Below are 15,990 nucleotides of genomic sequence, written 5' to 3'. Positions count from 1 at the left end.
ATTAACAGGAATTCAAATAAAAACTAATTTTCTGACAATCATACCTGGGAGGAGATGAGTCAGGTTGCTCTTTGGGTAATTTAGGAGTTAATCAACAGTTTCTGACCTGAGGAAATTACAGTGTGAAGAGAGAGCTTTGGAAACAGGAAAAGTAAGTTACAAGGTCAACATACTGACACTGTAGGTTTTTACTTGTGCAAGTGTCTAGCTTTTATTATTTTTATTGTGTGACATTATTTTTGGAGAGAAACAGTGAATTTTTTGTCTTTGTATTTTCCTAGTGAATGTCCCAGGAAGTAAGATGTATACTTGAATTTTAATAATATTTAAAGGCACGGATAAAGTGGATCAAACTAGGAATCCCTCAGCTGCAGTGTGTTTGGCTGGTTGAAGAACTTTGATCACAATGTTCAGTTTTTTTCTGGACTATTTCACTCACACTAATCTCTATTAATACTTGGCATGAATTAGTTTGAATGTCATCCTTATGATTACATGAACATTTCTATGAATGAAAGGTATTTTGAGCATATGTCTGAATCATAAAATTATAAGACATGCCTTATGGAAATATAAAGCCTCTTCCGTCACATAAGTAGAGTGAAGAAGAAAGAACAAATTATAACTTAAAGAACATGGACATGCACATTATAAACTTCATGCTGAAATATTTTAAAGAAGTTAATCTTGGAAATAAAGTCTGTTCTCTCTTTTTGTTTGTTGATTTTATTGTTTTATTTTCTTATCATTGTCATACTCTTTTTTTCCCCACTGCCTCTTTTCTGTTTCCTTTATCTACTAAAACATTCTTTTTAGCTTGAATAGATTTGTGAAGAATTTGTTTCCAGTGAGTTTATTGCTTGGAGAAAAGTTGAGAGTTTGAAAAGGAAACTTAAACTTTTCAGTCCAGCTTGACAGGTCTATTATATTTCAAATTTAGAACAAATGATTCATAGGTTTCCTCAGATTCTCAGAACTAGCCTACCTGTTTAGCAGAAACTCTCCTTCAGGGCATCTATTTTTTAGTGGGATTTCTCTCAATACAAATAACATAGATGTTTCCATATAGTGACATTTTAATTTATTAAAGCAAAAGGTACAACATACTTCTATTGTTATTGTTACTGCCACCTACTAATACAATATTGACTAATTAATATGTTTTGAGAGCTTATTACTACTTACTAAGCAATGCTGTAGCAATTTTCCATGTATTAAGTCATTTAATTCTCATATAAGCAACATGAAGTATATAACACATCCCTCCCTGTTTCACACATGAAAAACTCAAGGTACTGATTTGTAAGCAGTTTGCTGAGAGTTACATGGTAAGTGACAGTGTCCAGGTTTGAACTCAGGTTCTCGGTCTCTAATGTTCAGTCAAAAAAAAGTAAAGTAAAGAAAACGTTCTAGCCAGTTTTCTTCTTCAGTGAATAAGTGCCATCATTATATAAGTGCCATCAGACTAGTGGTACCTGAATTAGTTGTGCCAGTATTTCAATGGCAAGCATTTGATCTTTCTGGTTACTGCTATGTGACATGTAGAAATTTCAAGGCGTATTCTGTAAAAATGTTCATTGATATCAGTGAGTGTATTTAAAATGTTTAATCCACATTTCTAATGAGTTGTCTAAATGGAGTTCATTATGCGTGTGTGTGTGTGTGTGAGCGCGCTCAAAGGCGTCTAACTCTTTGCTGCCCCAGTGGGCTCCTCTGTCTGTGGGATTTACCAGGCAAGAATACTGAAGTGGGATGCCATTTCCTACTCTAGGGTATCTTGATGACCCAGGGATCAAATTTGCATCCCTTGCATCTACTGCATTGGCAGGCAGCTTCTTTACCTCCGTGCCACTTGGGAAGCCAGAGTTTTACATAAATTATTTGAACCACTGATATCAAATGAGTATATTTAAGATTTAGTTTGTTGATGTATATTTTGTAAGAAAACACTGACTTGTTTTTTGTGGAGAGATAACTGATATTCTGTGGTTCAGTAAATGATTTAGTTTTAGACAGTCCATTTGCTTTATCTGCTAAATGCTTGCAAGAAGCAAGTTGGACATACTCCTTTACATTATGTGCTCATTGTATGGAACTTTGACATCCAGGATAAGGACTATGAAACATCTGCCTTAATTTAAAATCAATGGTTCAACTTGTTTGAAAAAAGTTACTGATATTTAGGTATATCCTTACAAATTACATGTACTTAGAATGAATTATTTTAAGAAATGCAATATTTTGTATTATGTTCTGTTATGTCCCACTCTTTGCGACCCCATGGACTGCAGCACACCAGGCTTCCCTGTCCATCACCTACTCTCAGAGCCTACTCAAACTCACGTCCATCGAGTTGGTGATGCCATCCAACCATCTGTCATTCCCTTCTCCTCCTGCCTAAAATCTTTCCCAGCATCAGGGTCTTTTCCAATGAGTCTCTTCACACCAGATGGCCAAAGTGTTGGAGTTTCACCTTCAGCATCAGTCCTTCCAATGAATATTCAGGACTGATTACCTTGAGGATGGACTGGTTGGATCTCCTTGCAGTCCAAGAGACTCTCAAAAGTCTTTTCCAATACCACAGTTCAAAAGCATCAATTCTTCAGTACTCAACTTTCTTTATAGTCCAACTCTCACATCCATACATGATTACTGGAAAAACCATAGCTTTGACTAGACAGACCTTTGTTGGCAAAGCAATGTCACTGCTTTTTAATATGCTGTCTAGGTCGGTCATAGCTTTTCTTCCAAGGAGCAAGCGTCTTTTAATTTCATGGCTGCAGTCACCATCTGAAGTGATTTTGGAGCCCCCCAAAATAAAAAGTCTCTCATTGTTTCCATTGTCTCCCCATCAATTTACCATGAAGTGATGGGATCAGATGCCATGATCTTAGTTTTTTGAATGTTGAGTTTTAAGCCAACATTTTCATTCCACTCTTTCACTTTCATCAAGAGGCTCTTTAGTTTTTCTTCACTTTCTGCCATAAGGGTGGGAGGCTATTAATTGTTCCAATATGAACAGACATATAATTATGATTTCTTCTCAGTTCAGTTCAGTTCAGTCACTCAGTCATGTCCCACTCTTTGCAACCCCATGAACCGCAGCACGCCAGGCATCCCTGTCCATCACCAACTTCCAGAGTCCAGCCAAACCCATGTCCATTGAGTCGATGATGCCATCCAACCATCTCATCCTCTGTCGTCCCCTTCTCCTCCTGCCCTCAATCTTTCCCAGAATCAGGGTCTTTTTAAATGAGTCAGCTCTTTGCATCAAGTGGCTAAAGTAGTGGAGTTTCAGCTTCAACATCAGTCCTTCCAATGAACATCCAGGACTGATCTCCTTTAGGATGGGCTAGTTGGATCTCCTTGCAGTCCAAGGGACTCTCAAGAGTCTTCTCCAAAACCACAGTTCAAAAGCATCAATTCTTCAGCACTCAGCTTTCTTCACCGTCCAACTCTCACATCCATACATGACCACTGGAAAAACCGTAGCCTTGACTAGACGGACTTTTGTTGGCAAAATAATGTCTCTGCCTTTTAATATGCTATCTAGGTTGGTCATAACTTTCCTTCCAAGGAGTAAGCGTCTTTTAATTTCATGGCTTCAGTCACCATCTGCAGTGATTTTGGAGCCCAGAAAAATAAAGTCAGCCACTGTTTCCCCATCTATCTGCCATGAAGTGATCAGACCGGATGCCATGATCTTAGTTTTCTGAATGTTGAGCTTTAAGCCAACTTTTGCACTCTCTCTCACATTCATCAAGAGGCTCTTTTGTTCTTCACTTTCTGACATAAGCGTGGTGTCATCTGCATATTTGAAGTTATTGATATTTCTCCCAGCAATCTTGATTCCAGCTTGTGCTTCCTCTAGTCCAGCATTTCTCATGATGTACTCTGCATATAAGTTAAATAAGCAGGGTGAAAATATACAGCCTTGACGTACTCCTTTTCCTATTTGGACCCAGTCTGTTGTTTCATGTCCAGTTCTAACTGTTGCTTCCTGACCTGCATACAGGGAAATCATAAAAATAAAGTTAAAGAAATGAAGAGAAAGTTTTATCCTACAACACCAATTATAGTGAGACTGGAAGGTAAGTGTTTCTGAAGACACCAAAATAAATGTGTGTTCATTTCCCTGTTGACATGCAACACCATGTTGGAAAACTTTTATGTGCTCTTCTATGTAACAGGGGTCAGAAGCCTTTGAACTTTATTGCTTAGAATTCCGTTTTATCTGTTTCATTGTAATACATGAAGTTCTCTGTTTCTGAGGTTTACATATCAGATTGGAATGCAGAGAAATCGATCTCATGCAAACTTCAGTATACCTTGCTTCTTTGCAATGGGTTCTGAGAACTGCCCAAAGAATTTCCTACCTCAGTGCTAAAGGCAGCTGTGACCAGTGGCCAAAATTTTCCTCAAAGGTAGGAACTAGTGGTGAAAATGAGGTTCAACTTTCTTGACCTTATCTCTTCTAGCATTTCAACTGTTTTGTAAGCAGCTAATTGCCTGTATTTAATATTTTCCAGATTGAAGTATTGGATTTATTGCTGAGTATTCTCACTGATAAAGTTATGATAGAAGTGGTTCTAGGAAACATATCTGCAAAAATTAAAATCTGGAATTTGTTATTGTCTTGATTAATTTTGAAGGCACTGTTGATCACATCACCAGGGTAAAGTTGATTAGTAGTTCAGAAAATTCAGTAAAAAGCATACATATGAATTATGATGTATATTTCCCTACAGTGGAGTTTTATTTATTTTAATTTATTTTATTCAAGTATAATTGATTTACAATGTTGTGTTAATTTAGGATGTACAGCTAAGTGATTCAGTTATACATATATATTTATATATATATGCACATTATTTTTTATATTCTTTTCAGTTATGGCTTATCACAGGGTACTGAATATAGTTCCCTGTGCTATACAGTAGAAACTTGTTGTTTATCCATTCTACATATTCTATAGTTTGCACCTGCTTATCCCAAACTCCCAATCTATTCCTCCATACTCCCACCACCTTGGCAACCGCAAATATGTTTTCTCTGTGAATCTGTTTTATAGATGAGTTCATTTGTGTCATATTTTAGATTCCACATTTAAGTGATATCATATGATATTTGTTGTTGTTAACTTACTTCACTTAATGTGATAATCTCTAGGTCCATGCATGTAGTTGCAAATGGCATTATTTCATTCTTTTTATGGCTAAGTAGTGTTACATTATATATATATATACACCACATCTTTACCCATTCATCTTTCAGTGGACATTTATGTTGCTTGCATGTCTTGGCTATTGTGAATACTGATGCTGTGAACATAGGGGTGTATGTATCGTTTTAAGTTACAGTTTTGTCTGGATATATGCCCAGGAGTCAGATTGCTGGATCATATGGCAACTCTATTTTTAGTTTCTTTCAGGGACTTCTATGTTGTTTTCTGTATTGGTTGCACAAATTTACATTTCCATCAACAGTGTAGGAATGTTCTAGAATAGGGTATTGAGTTAAAGCAAGAGTATGACTGATCATGCATCTGTTGAAATGGAGTATTACATCAAATGTTGTTATTTCTATGATTAAGAGGATGATTTTTTTTTTGTACTGCACATAAGAAGTCTTACATAGAATACAGAGTGTTTGGGACTTTATATACATATCTCAAAGTATGTACAGAAAAGACAGAGATTTTAGGTTTCCCTTAAAAATAATACTTTTATCATTTTAACCTAAGGACTGTTTTACCCTACCAAGACACATTTGATCCTTCAGACTGAAATTATAACTTAAGTTGGATTTATAACCTTGCCAAATCTCTTATTTAGATATTATCTTACTGACAGAGAAGAGTAGCACTTGAAAAATTGAAAAATGGTAATAGTCAAATAATAAAATAAGCATCACTCTCAGAGGAAGCCAGAATCCCTGGGATAGAGATCATTTGATGATCTTAATTCAGACACTGTCCTTTATTTGGATATTTATTCTAATCAATTCTGACCACACTGCTATTCATGTATCCAGATCTAAAACTAGAGTGAAAGTGAAAGTCACTCAGTTGTGTTCGACTTTTTGCAACCCCATGAACTGTAGTCCACCAGACTCCTCTCTCCATGGAGTTCTCCAGGTAAGGTTACTGAAATGGGTAGCCATTCCTTTCTCCAGGGCATCTTCCCAATCCAGGGATTGAACTTTGATCTCCAGCATTGCAGGCAGACTTTTTGCCATCTGAGCCACTAGGGAAGCCCTGGAGTAGATCTTGTCATAATCCAGGATAATGAGTACAACATCTGAATGGGAAGGAAATAGTTGATATATATAGAAACCCAGGGGAAATAAGTGGAGACAGCTTCTAAGAACCTACAAGAAATGTCAAGCTTAATGTATCAACTTAAGTGTGCTTACTAAACATGGTAGGTTTATGTTCTAACTTACAAATCTGATATTGATTGTAAGAGTTTGCATAGCTCGTTGGCTACTTTATGACTCAATAGCCTCTGGTCGAGACCTAGTAGACACTGAAGAGATCAAGAAGAGATGGAAAGAATACAGAGAAGAGCTGTATAAAAAGGATCCAGATAAACCAGATGACTGTGATGGTATGGTCAGCCACCCAGAGCCAGATATTCTGGAGAGCAAAGTCAAGTGGATCTTAGGAAGCACTACTGTTAATAAAGCTAGTGGATGTGATAGAATTCCAGTGGAACTATTCAAAACCCTAAAGGATAATGCCATCAAGGTGTTGCATTCAGTATGGAAGTAAATCTGGAAGACCCAGCAGTGGCTGCAGGGCTGGAAAAGATCAATCCTCATCCCAATCCCCAAGAAGGGTAGTACCAAAGAATGTTCAAACCGCTGGACAATCACACTTATCTCCCATGCTAGAAAGGTCATTTTTTTTTTTTTTTTTTTTAGAAAGGTCATTCTTAAAATCTTGCATGCTAGGCTTCAGCATTATGCGAACCAAGAACTTCCAAATGTCCAAGCTGGATTTAGAAAATGAAGAGGAACGAGAGATGAAATTGCCAACATTTGCTGGATCATACAGAAAGCTAGGGAATTAAAAAAAAAAAATCTGCCTCTGTTTCAACAGCTATGCCAAAGTCTTTGACTGTGTGGGTCATAATAAACTGTGGAAAGCTCTTAAAGAGATGAGAATACTAGACCATCTTACCTGTCTCCTGAGAAACCTGTATGTGGGTGCAGAAGCAACAGTTAGAACCCTGTATGGCACAATCGATTAGTTCAGGATCAAGAAAGGAGTCTGACAGGGCTGTCTGCCATTACTCTGTTTATTTAATCTATATGCTGAGCACATCATGAGAAATACCAGGATGGGGAAGTTGCAAACTGGAATTAAGATATGCAGGAGAAACATCAACAACCTCAGATATGCAGATGATACCACTGTAATGGCAGAAGGAGATCCAACCAGTCATCCTAAAGGAAAACAGTCCTGAATATTCATTGGAAGGACTGATGCTGAAGCTGAAACTCCAATACTTTGGCCACCTGATGTGAATAACTGACTCATTTGAAATCATCCTGTTGCTGGCAAAGATTGAAGGCAGAAGGAGATGGGGAAGACAAAGGATGAGATGGTTGGATGGCATCACCTACTTGATGGACATGAGCTTGAGAAAGCTCTGGGAGTTCGTGATAGACAGGAAAGCCTGGCATGCTGCAGTCCACGGGGTTGCAAAGAGTCCGACACAACCGAGGGACTGAACTGAACTGAACCGACTCAATGGACTTGACTTTGAGAAAGCTCTGGGAGATAATGAAGGACAGGGAAGCCTGGTATGCTGCAGTCCACGGGGTCATAAAGTGTTGGATATGACTAAGTGACTAAACAACAACAATGGTAAAAAGCAAAGAGGAAATAAAGAGCCCCTTGATGAGGGTAAAGGAGGAGAGTGAAAGAGCCGGCTTAAAGCTTAGCATTAGGTTTGCCAGAAAACAACAAAATTCTGTAAAGCCATTATCCTTTAATTTAAAAATTAATTAATTAATTAAAAAAGCCCTAAACATTAAAAAAAGCCCTGATCACGGCATCTGGCCCCACTACTTCATGGCAAATAGAAGAGTAAAATGTGGAAATAGTGACAGATTTTCTCTTCTTGGACTCTAAAATCACTGCAGATGGTGACTGCAGCCATGAAATCAGAAGACATGTGTTTCTTGACAGGAAAGTTATGACAAACCTAGACAGTGTTGAAAAGCAGAGACATCACTCTGCCAACAAAGGTCCATATAGTCAAGACTATGGTCTTGTACCAATGTTCAGGTATGGTTGTGAAAGCTGGGCTCTAAAGAAGGTGGAGTGCCAAATAATTGATGCCTTCAAACTGTGGTGCTGAAGAAGATTCCTGAGAGTCCATTGGACAGCAATGAGATCAAACCAGTCAATTTTAAGGGAAATCAATCCTGAATATTCTTTGGAAAGGCTGATGCTGAAGCTGAAACTCCAATATTTTGGTCATCTGATGTGAACAGCTGACTCATTGGAAAAGCCCTTGATGCTGGGAAAGATTGAGGGCAGAAGGAGAAGAGGGGTCTGAGGCAGAGACTCAAGTTATCTGACCACAAACCCAGGAACACCTGCACTGGGAGCCACCAGAAACTAAAAGAAGCAAAGGATAGCATCTCCCCTACAGTCTCTGGACGGAGAGTGGCCAGGATAGTCTCTCTAAATAAATGCCTCAATTTCCCTCTTATCTTTTCATCTTTTGTTTATCTCAACATATTCTTTTTAAAAATCAATTGGATAAATTGTTTTATCCAACACTGTGATTTCAGAGTCCTGGCCTCTAGAATTGTGAAAGAATACACTTGTGATTCAAAGCCACCCAGTTTTTAAGAACTTGTTTTAACAGTTTTAGGTAGTTAATATAGATATTGATGTGGATATTCTAAATAAAATATTAACAGCAGAATTCGTTACTTGATTAAAAAAATATTCATAATAACAAAGGAGTACTTGTTACAAAAAAAGCAAGAGAGTTCTAGAAAAACATCTATTTCTGCTTTATTGACTATGCCAAAGCCTTTGACTGTGTGGATCACAATAAACTGTGGAAAATTCTTAAAGAGGTGGGAATACCAGACAATCTGACCTCTCTCTTGAGAAACCTGTATGCAGGTCAAGAAACAACAGTTAGAACTGGACATGGAACAACAGACTGGGTCCAAATAGGAAAAGGAGTACATCAAGGCTATATATTGTCACCCTGCTTGTTTAACTTATATGCAGAGTACATCATGAGAAATGCTTGGATGGAGGAAGCACAAGCTGGAATCAAGATGGCTGGGAGAAATATCAATAACCTCAGATATGCAGATGACACCACGCTTATGTCAGAAAGTGAAGAACAAAAGAGCCTCTTGATGAATGTGAGAGAGAGTGCAAAAGTTGGCTTAAAGCTCAACATTCAGAAAACTAAGATCATGGCATCTGGTCCGATCACTTCATGGCAGATAGATGGGGAAACAGTGGAAACAGTGTCAGACTTTATTTTTTTGGGCTCCAAAATCACTGCAGATGGTGACTGAAGCCATGAAATTAAAAGACGCTTACTCCTTGGAAGGAAAGTTATGACCAACCTAGCATATTAAAAAGCAGAGACATTACTTTGCCAACAAAGGTCCGTCTAGTCAAGGCTATGGTTTTTCCAGTAGTCATGTATGGATGTGAGAGTTGGACTGTGAAGAAAGCTGAGTGCTGAAGAATTGATGCTTTTGAACTGTGGTTTTGGAGAAGACTCTTGAGAGTCCCTTGGACTGCAAGGAGATCCAACCAGTCCATCTTACAGGAGATCAGTCCTGGATGTTCGTTGGAAGGACTGATGCTGAAGCTGAAACTCCAGTACTTTGGCCACCTCATGTGAAGAGTTGACTCATTGGAAAAGACCCTGATGCTGGGGAAGGACTGGGGGCAGGAGGAGACAGGGATGACAGAGGATGAGATGGTTGGATGGCATCACCGAATTGATGGACATGGGTTTGGGTGGACTCTGGGAGTTGGTGATGGACAGGGAGGCCTGGCATGCTGTGATTCATGGGGTCACAAAGAGTTGGACATGACTGAGTGACTACCTGACCTGACTTGTTATATAAATGAAAGGATGGTTGGCCATTAAATATATTTATTTAGTCATTATCATCACATTTGTAAGAAAACACATATAACAATAAACAGAAACATGTACACAGTACTTACTACATACCTGGCTCTATGCGAGCAATTTCCAATTAATCATCATAACAATTTAATGACAATTTTAGATCCATTTACATACTATTTTATAAAAGAAAATTGAAACAAACAAAAATAAAGCAAGGTTAGGTAGCTTTACAAAGATTGTGTAGCCTGTAGATGGTGAAGTTGGAATTTGAATCTCAGATGACTTGCTCCAGTGTCCCTCCATTGTAACATGATAGTATGATCATCTCCATGGATGCTGAAACAAGCTTTGGCCAAATCAGATAATCAATCTTGCTTGAAACACTGTTTGTCAAGATTAGGTAGTTACTTAATGTTAAAAATATATCAGTTTCAACCCCCAAATCCAGACAGTCCTGATGACAATACCAAAGTCCTTCCTACTACTGTCAAGAGCAAAACAAGAACACTCAGTATTCCTTATATTAACATATTATCATTATACTGCATGCACTAAAAACACAACAAGGCAAATTAGGGAAATGTGATATATATATATATATATGGAGGAGAAGATGTTTTTGCCTAATACCCATTTTTATTCTAGCCCTTACGAGATAAAGTCAGTACAAGATCATTGCACAAGTGCAGTGTTTGCACCACTGTAATTACAAGAGAGAGATGAGCCATGAACACAGTTTTAGAGTTTAAGGATGACTAAATGGATTATATAATATAAATGAGATCATGCTGGCCAGACGTTCTCCAGTTACTGTGGGTATGAGACACTCATTTCATGTCAATAAAATTACGTTTAAAATGGTCACATGACAATGAGTAAGAAACAATCAGGGAGCAAAAAATAAATGATTTAATTCCACTTTGGGTAGAACTGGGGAGGCATTTGTGGATATTTATGTAATGGAATAAAGAAGATTAAATTAGAGGGAAATTTTGGGTATTTGAATAAATGAGTTAAAGAAGAAAGTAAATTGTCTAGTCTCCACAGTAAAATGGAAACATATTGAACTGGAATGCTCTGGAGTTTTGTGAGTTCTGCAAACCTATCATGAAGCCACAGACTTTGGCTGTAGCAAGTGTGTATAAACAAGTGTTTGGGGGTACACATTGCCTCACCTGCTCTGACAGTTATCTCATGGAAAAAAGTGAAGGTGAAACTGTTAGTCGCTCAGTCATGTCCAGCTCTTTGTGACCCAATGGACTGTAGCCTGCCAGGCTCCTCTGTCCATGGGGATTCTCCAGGCAAGAACACTGGATGGGTTGACATTCCTTTTTCCAGGGGATCTTCCTGTCCCAGGGATCACACCCGGGCCTCATACAATGGCAGGCAGATTCTTTATATCTGAGTCACCAGAGAAGCCCACATGGAAGTAAGTCCTAAAGCAAATGAGGCAGGTGAGAAAAATGTATTACCTGCTCACAACCTGTCTGAGTCCTCCACGTACATGCAGAACTCTCCTCAGTGCTAGCTTATCCACTGATAGTGAGAAGTGAAGGGATGTGTCAAGTCTTCTCAGTCTCAGAGTTAGTCCTGACCTTGACTTAGACCATACTGGAAAGAAAAAGTGGTCCCTTGTAATAGTTTATCTCCAGTTACTAATTTTGCCAGGTTTTTGGGGTTATGTTGTTTTGTCCAGTTCATGATAAGTGAGGGAAGGTATTATCACAGGATTTGTGCATTCTAAGATAAAGACATATATCAAAAAGGCCTAGATTATTTCATTTTCTTCACATCCTACATGCAATGATAAAAATAAACTATTTGGAAGATTGACTAAAATGGAGTTATTTTAAAAATTAAATGCATTTTAATTAGCAAGCAAGATATTTGTATATTTTAATATGATGTTGTTTATAGGGAGGTTATTTTCTTAGACATCAGTCTATGTGCTATAGATATTCTCCTGGCAGGGGTAAAGAATTGTATCTGTAATAGTGAGTCTTTTTTTTTTTTTTTTTAGAAACACATAAATAGTTTGGCCATTTCAGCATGCAAGCAGTTATAGGAGTTTTCCAATAATTAAAAAAATTAATTTTCCCTGATATATTTCCTGATAAGCCAATGGTATTCTGTAAGCATCCAACTTAATAGGGAGAACAGGATAACTGAACAGATACAATATTTATTGTAACCCAAGTTACAAGAGCAGAGTCTGTTGCTAGTTTAATCTTCTGAATATTTAGACAGTAAAATCAAATATGTTGTTGTGGCCACCTATGATATCATAAATGGATTCTGAATGATTAATCCTCATTGTGCAACATGATTATCATAGCATGGCCTCATATTGTATATGCATGTGGTGGCTGCTTACAAATTCCCATTAGGCAGAAAAAGAAGCATGCAATTGATTTGGATTATGTGAGCAATGGGGAATTATGTTAAATAATATGCAATATATAACATAGAATTCTTTTAAATAATGTACACTTACTGGAAGACATTTTTGGCATTGTTATAGCATATTTTAAAGGATAAAACCTTTTATTTCATTATTTATTAATTCAGGATTCTTGAAATAAATCCTAGAGTTTATATACAGCATTTCTCTAATGATATAGTAAGTCATTTAATTATAATAACTCACATTTTCATAGTATTGAAACAGCATTGATATCCTTAAACTTATGAGGGTGTAAGCTATCTATTTATATATTTATTTTATGTACATTATAGTATTAATATGGTGTTTACTTTATTATTGCAGTATGGATGATGGTATCTTTAAGTGTATAATGACCATTTCAAACTAAGGGAAGCTGCTGTTCATGTGTAAGGGAAAAAATGTTTAGATGAAAGCAGTTTTGTTGTTCAGTTGCTAAGTCCTTTCCAACTCTTTCTGACCCCATGAACTGTAGCACTCCAGGTTTCCTAGTCCTTCACTATCTCCTGGAGTTTGCTCAAACTCATGTCCATTGAGTCAGTGAGCCATCCAACCATGTCATTCTCTCGTCCTTTTCTGCTTATGCCCTCAATCTTTCCCAGAAATGAGGTCTTTTCCAGTGAGTCTCTTCTCATCAAGTGACCAAAGTATTGGAGCTTCGACTTCAGCATCAGTCCTTCCAGTGAATATTAAGGGTTGATTTCCTTTAGGATTGACTGGTTTGATCTCCTTGCTGTCCAAGGGACAGACTCTCTAGAGTCTTCTCCAGCACCACAGTTCAAAAGTATCAATTCCTTGGCACTGAGCCTTCTTTATGACCCAACTCTCACATCTGAACATGACTACTGGAAAAGCCATAGGTTTGGACTATATGGACCTTGGTCACCAAAGTGATGTCTCTGTTTTTTAATAAGCTGTCTAGGTTTGTCATAATTTTTCTTCCAAGTTTTTCTTCTTCTGATTTCCTGGCTGCAGTCACAGTCTGCTGTGATTTTGGAGCCCAAGAAAATAAAATTTGCCAATGATTCCATTTTTTCTCCATCTATTTTCCATGAAGTGATGGGTCTGGATGCCATGGTCTTAGTTTTTTTAATGTTGAGTTTTAAGTGAGTTTTTTTTCTCTCTTCTCTTTCACCTTTATCAAGAGGCTCTTTAGTTCTTCTTCACTTTCTGCCATTAAGGTGATATCGTCTGCGTATGTGAGGTTGTTGATATTTCTCCCAGCAATCTTGATGAAAGTAGTAAGTGAAGACTGTCACTGGCACAATCTTACTTTGCAAAATAAAACTTAGGTTATATATCATTATATATAAGTAAATGAGGGGAATGAGTTGCTTTTATTAATCATCTGTTTTATGAAAGGCAGTGCATTAGAGCTACTGGGTTGCTTTATTAATTCATTCAAAAATATGTATTTGGGTCTTCTTTATGCTCAGACTGAGGTAGGTGCTAGAGATTCAATGATATACAAACATGTGTCCTTATAGAGAAAACACAAAACTGAAGAAACATGTATAATCAGCTCCATAAGTACAAACATAGGATACATTCAGGGTGTCATAGGGGGCATCTAGTGTTAGAGCAAGATTGTTTCCAAAAAATATGGAGGGAGAAGTAAAGGCATAGGTTTTTAAAATATGGAGAAAAAAAGCTGGAGCATCTCATAGTAGAATGACATCATTTAAATGCTTTAAAAAGATGCTTAGTAGTATATTACCATTCAGAAAAATCATTGTGTATGATGTGTTCACAGTGGATCAAAGAGAAACAAGACTCATGGCAAAGAAACCATTTAGGGCAATATGCAGTAATTCATTTAGCATAAACACTGTATGTGTCTTCCTTGTGTGCTAAGCCTGGGCATGGAGTTGAACACAGGTAGAGTACAAGTAAGTTGAAAACAGGTATAGTTTCCTCAGAAGCTAAGTCAGAGTATTTGTAAGCAAAAATGCAAACACAAATCTACATAGATGTGTTATATCACTAAGTAGAAACCAAATAATATCCCTGATGTTTCCCTACTTCTAAAACATAACACAATGATATTTTCCTTCCATACTTTCACACTAGAGGGTGAAACTGAGGTCAAAAATAACTGCAAATTTTCAGATCAAGAATCTGGGTTTTGTTTTTTGTTATGCCTTGGAAAGACTAGATAAATGAAGGCCTTGAGGTTGAGAAGAAAGAAGAGAAGCCAAAAATACAAAAAACAAACAAACAAACAAAAAACCCCTGACAAAACAAAACCAAAATTAAGAGGGAGAATAGGCAGATGCTAAAGGTAAAACCATCTCCCAAGAGAAATAAGAGGTGTAGTGAAAAGCCTGATTGGACAAACTGTCCTCCTATGTGTCTCCAATTCTCCCCCTACCTCCTCATCAATGATGTAAGTATCACCCATGAATGACCTACCTGGGGCAGCAGTGGAAACAGGTATACCTCTATGAACAAAGGGTAGCAACTTAAAAACTACATGTGAAGCTGCTGGACAGTAATATCCTCAGACATGTTCCAAGCATGAATCTCTAGGGGATTTTCTGATTATCAGAACCCTGGCATATCAAATAACATAGCTTTTTTTTTTTTTTTTAAGGAGAAAGTATTATAAAAGATCAGAACAGGACCAGTATCCCCCTCAGTCAGTCTATCCACAAAGAAGCTTTCATAAGCCTCTCATCCTTCTCCATCAGAGGGCAGACAGTCTGAAAACCATGATCGCAGAAAACTAACCAATCTAATAACATGGACCACAGCCTTGTCTAACTCAATGAAACTATGAGCCATGCCATGTAGGGCTACCCAAGACGGATGGGTCATGGTGGAGAGTTCTGACAAAATATCATCCACTGGAGAAGGGAATGGCAAACCACTTCAGTATTCTTGCCTTGAAAACCCCATGAACATTATGGAAAAGGCAAAAAGATAGGACATGGAAGATGAACTCCTCAGGTTGGTAGATGCCCAATATGCTACTGGAAATCAGTAGAGAGAAATAACTCCAGAAAGAATGAAGAGACAGAGCCAAAGAAAAAACAGCACCCAGTTGAGGATGTGACTGTTGATAGAAGCAAGGTCCAATGCTGTAAAGAGCAATATTGCATAGGAACCTAGAATGTTAGGTCCATGAATCAAGGCAATTTGGGAGTGGTCAAACAGGAGATGGCAAGAGTGAACACTGACATTGTAGGAATTAGAGAACTAAAACGTAGTGGAATGGGTGAATTTGACTCAGATGACCATTATATCTACTACTGTGGGCAAGAAGCCCTTTGAAGAAATTGAGTAGCCATCACAGTCAACAGAAGAGTCTGAAGTGCAGTACTTGGATGCAATCTCAAAAAGGACAGAATGATCTCTGTTTGTTTCCAAGCAAACCACTCAATATAACAGTAATCCAAGTCTAGGCCCCAACGA

Source organism: Cervus canadensis, chromosome 1 (assembly GCF_019320065.1).
Source record: "Cervus canadensis isolate Bull #8, Minnesota chromosome 1, ASM1932006v1, whole genome shotgun sequence".
Lineage (NCBI taxonomy): Eukaryota > Metazoa > Chordata > Mammalia > Artiodactyla > Cervidae > Cervus > Cervus canadensis.
The sequence above is the reverse complement of the archived record's forward strand: the minus strand, read 5'-3'. Positions refer to the sequence as shown.